Source organism: Geospiza fortis, unplaced genomic scaffold (genome assembly GCF_000277835.1).
Source record: "Geospiza fortis unplaced genomic scaffold, GeoFor_1.0 scaffold376, whole genome shotgun sequence".
Classification (NCBI taxonomy): domain Eukaryota; kingdom Metazoa; phylum Chordata; class Aves; order Passeriformes; family Thraupidae; genus Geospiza; species Geospiza fortis.
The window spans coordinates 87,665-92,065 of NW_005054636.1; positions in this window are offsets into that span (position 1 = coordinate 87,665).

Here is a 4,401-nt window from a genome sequence, read left to right on the forward strand (position 1 = left end):
TGCTGAACCAACATTATACACCTGCGGTTACCAGACCCAAACAGTTTTAAATGTCGCTAGTAAGGGCTGCCGTACTTTTTGATGACTGACTATGACAAGTTTAAAAACCTCCTGCAGCTTTTACAAAAATCCAATAATGAAAAAATATCCACAGATTATTAATTATAAGCATATGCAGAGCTATTACAAGCTCCAGCCAGGCAAAACATCTTTGCAAACATTTGGTTTTAAGTACATGAGAGACTTAAACCTCTTAAGATGCTTTGCTGGATTAAGATCAAAATTCCTCAAAGAGTCTAACACACACTTAACTGGTCTTTTAAAGCAAAACTAATTTCCTCCTGATACTGTTAATAATGCTTGTACATGAAATCATTTTAATGTAGTCATTCTCATTCTCAAGCACTGCGCATAGAACCCAGTGTATAAGCAAATAATAGGAGAGTTCACATGAAGCTGACCCGAGAAATTGGGTTCTGAAGTGGTAATATTTCATCACTGTACATACCAAGCAGCAGATAATGCAGTTTAGTGTATTTTGCTTGTTTCTTTTGACTTGAGCAGAATGCCCAAGAAGTCTAAGATTTAGGCTGTTTATAGACAGTTTTTGTATCTTTTTGGCAGTATAATTTTCTCTGGGGCTGGAACATGCAACTACTCTTGTTTTCTAATAAATGAAAAAGTGAAGACAAGATGCAGTCAATGAAGAAATTATTTGTTCCTGACCATTTACCTCTCAAAATGGAGGATGCAATTAAACTCCTGCAGTGTGTGTATATTGCATTGATCTCCATCAGAAGACAGTCAGAAAAGAAGTGCTCTGAACACCCTTTCTTTATGTGGTTTAATACCTGTACTGTGGTATTTCTTGCTAATGTGCAATTAGTAATAAATTGTTACTTGTTGGAACGAATATTTAAGTTCCCTGATGTTATTTTTTTCTAAAAGCAAATGTGTACTTCCCCTTTTTTTCTTGTTTTTAGCTGCCTGTGACTTGTTATCTTTGACAACAAATCCCAGGGGTTCAGGAAATCTTGGACTGAGGAAGAGCACTGGATTCCAGCTCGAATCTTTCTTGGGGGAGTAAGGCACACACCTTTGACAAGTCTGAACAGTTGTGCAGGTGCTGTGCTGCTGTGCCATGCAGCTGGTTTGTGATAGATGCCGTCAAGTTTCCCTACAAGAGCTGAATTTTGCAACACCTAATCTCCAAATCTCAATTGGGTTAATGAAGGAAGTCATAATTAGAAATTCCACCTCTAGGCCATCAAATAATTCTGAAATTTTGGCTGTTTGTAGAATACTGATGGGATAAGGTGCCTAAAGTAGCTTTATATCCTGCAGAATTGGTGCTTATGGGTTTTGAGCATTGCTGAGAGTAGTGACAGGTAGTAAAATACTGAGCAGCTGACAAGGGGAAAAACAGAAGTAAAAGCAGACACATGGTTACTCCAGAATGTATAGGTGGATTCTAGGAGCCTTTTTTCTGAGTACAATTTTCAAGAAGATCAAATTAATGCTAGATGGGCCATGGTGATGATCAAAGAAAACAAAGGAAAGGAGGAATTGCCAGTTACATGTCTATAGATACATGGTTGAATATTTGTCTTCAATGCAGATGTCATTTAGAGTTGTTCATAAAATTGTCTGTTGTGGGAAAAACAGAGGTTGTCAGGATTTGAAGCTCCCTGGATATTTTGGGAGTAAAGTCTTGATAAGTGGACTGTGTGACCCTTAGGTAAATGACTCAAAATATGTAGAGTTGTAAACATGACATATTATCACAAAGTGATCACACATTTCTTGCAGTCCTAAACTGTTAGTGTACCAAAATAGACATCATGTGTTAGAGATGTGGGATGGTGATAACAGGCATATGTTTAAGACTTCAAATAGCATGCTTGTCTGGATTGCCATGCCTACAAAAGGAGTTGGGATCTTGACTTTTTAGGATAATATGGAAAATATAATTTATCAGGGAATTTTTAGGAAGTGTGGATGAAAAGAAGAGTAACCTTGTCTAATAGCATTTGTGCTATCTCCTCTGTCTATAAAAATCAAATGTGAGTTTTAATATGAAATTTTCTGCTGGAACATGAAATTTTCTGGAGTTTCAGAACAAGAAGTGGGAAGCTGGAAACTCCACTAAAGATATTTTTTGCACTTATATCTGAATTGTGACAATTCTTTTGAATGGAGAAGGGGAGCTTGGACAAATCCTTGCCTCTGCCCAGGCCTCTGGCAGTAGACAGAAGCTTTATTGAGGTGGTGAGCACTCCAAAACCACTCTTACTTGCAAGCTCTTAATAGTGACTGATCAGGCCTATTACAACATTAATTATTTATTGAATAGACTAAGGAAAACAGACATAAGTCTTAAACAGACTTACTTATTACACAGAAATAAAACAAAAATAAACACTACTTGTAGATAAAGTTACAGTGCAGATTTATAGATTTACCTTATGTTACAGCTAGCAAAGGAATAGTACAGATTAGGAGTCAATGTCACCAATGAATGATAGCAGTGTGCAGAGAATCTCCTTTATTTTTCTCAACCCCCCTCAACCCAATACGAACATCTTTCTCATTGGGAGAGCTCTCTACACACTCAGAATGTATAAAAGATTTCTGATTTCATGAAAATCATAGTGGCCTTCTGTAGTTGTAAAAATGGTTGTGTCTGTAGCCACAAATTTGAGGTTTTCTTTTCTCACTGTCCAAGTCAGGATGTGTATTATTGGCTAAAGAGATTCTCAGCCGAGATAATTCATCACATCACAAACCATTCTGGTCTGATTTTAGCAATATGTGGTAGGAAGATAAGATTTTGCTGTGTCAGGAGGTGAAAGGTCCTGCCACAACAATTCATCAAATTCACTAATTCAGTCCTGATATGAGTGAAAGACCTACACATTTCTATTTATTTATTTGATTTCTTTCTGGGCAGAGCAAAAGGCATTGCTTTCGTTTCAAAGTGTATTTGTGGTAGGTATGAATTTGAGGGTCCTAAAACATGATAAGATAGTAATTGTGGCTGCCTATGAGAGGTTTATCTCTAGAACTCCAATCTCTTTAAACTATATGAGGCTTGAAAGATGTGAAAATATCTGTTGCATTAAATCACCTAATTGTAGAATCTCAATTTATTTCCAGAATGAAATGCAAAAAGGAAAAATTTACTTGTATAGGTTTGCTCTGGGGCACAGAAATGTGGCTTTCATAATACAATTTAGACAAAATGGGAATTACAACATATTAACATGATGAATTTAATCATTATGTATAGAAATTATATGACAGCATGGAATACATAGGGTTTGATGTAATTTGGGTGTCCTTTATACTAAATTGTACACAGGATACAGGGCTACTCATGTTCTCAGCTGAAGCATTTAATAACTTTTGCTCAGTTACTATTTCATAAGGCTTTGGTGTCTCTTTCTACAAGAAATAAAATTCAAAGCAGACTGCAACGTGTTCATCCCTTTTCTGTTTATGGAATGCCTTTATGTAAAGACAGTCACAATTTTATTGGCTGTAAAATATTTTGGCATTTGGGGGCTCACGAGTCCTGTTTGTGCTGATGTCCTTTTATTCTGCCTGTGGTTTATTTTGAGGCCTTTGTTGGCCTTGAAGTGAGGGGTGATTTGGGATCTTTGTGGGAGCCTTTTAGGCGCTTTGAAAACCTGTGGGACAAAGCTCAGAGGGGAAGGGGAAACTGGCGTTCTGTTACTGGAGAAACGGTGCCAAATGTGAGTCTGAGCAACAAAAAAGAGAACAACAGGCACAATTCCTACCATTTTGAGGAAGAGGATGTGTATGGGTACCAGGGGAACAGTGGCATGAGTTGAGCATGTCTAGCATATTTTCCTAGGATAAGAAAGCTTATGCCCTTACAACAGTGTGTCACTGTTGCATAGAGTTTTGGTCAGAAAAATCTTCAAAAATGTATCAGTTCTGTTTGTTGCAAAATAAAAAAAAAGGTAATGGCTTATGATCCCACCACGAAATTGCTTTTCTACCAATTTTGCTACTTTTAATTTTCTTCTTGTTAATGCCGGAGTGTAATTTTAACACATAGACATTAGATGAGAGGGGCTTTTTGGAGCCCAGGTATGAGATCTCAATTATAACAAATTAGCTTCCACATTAAAATCCTTTTAAAGTGACATAATGTTCAACATGGTGGCCTTGGAGGATATCCTTGGTAGTTGGTATAGGATCTGTAGAGAAGCTGCTAGTCTAAAATGAGTAAGCCTACAACCTAATTTCCTGTCACAGAAAAACCACCTAAGAAGGGTATCTGTGTATTTAGGTTGACTATATCCTGTACACAAAACCTCTAGTCAGTTTTGGGGCTCTTCTGGTCTTGATGTTACATGGATCTACACAAAAAAA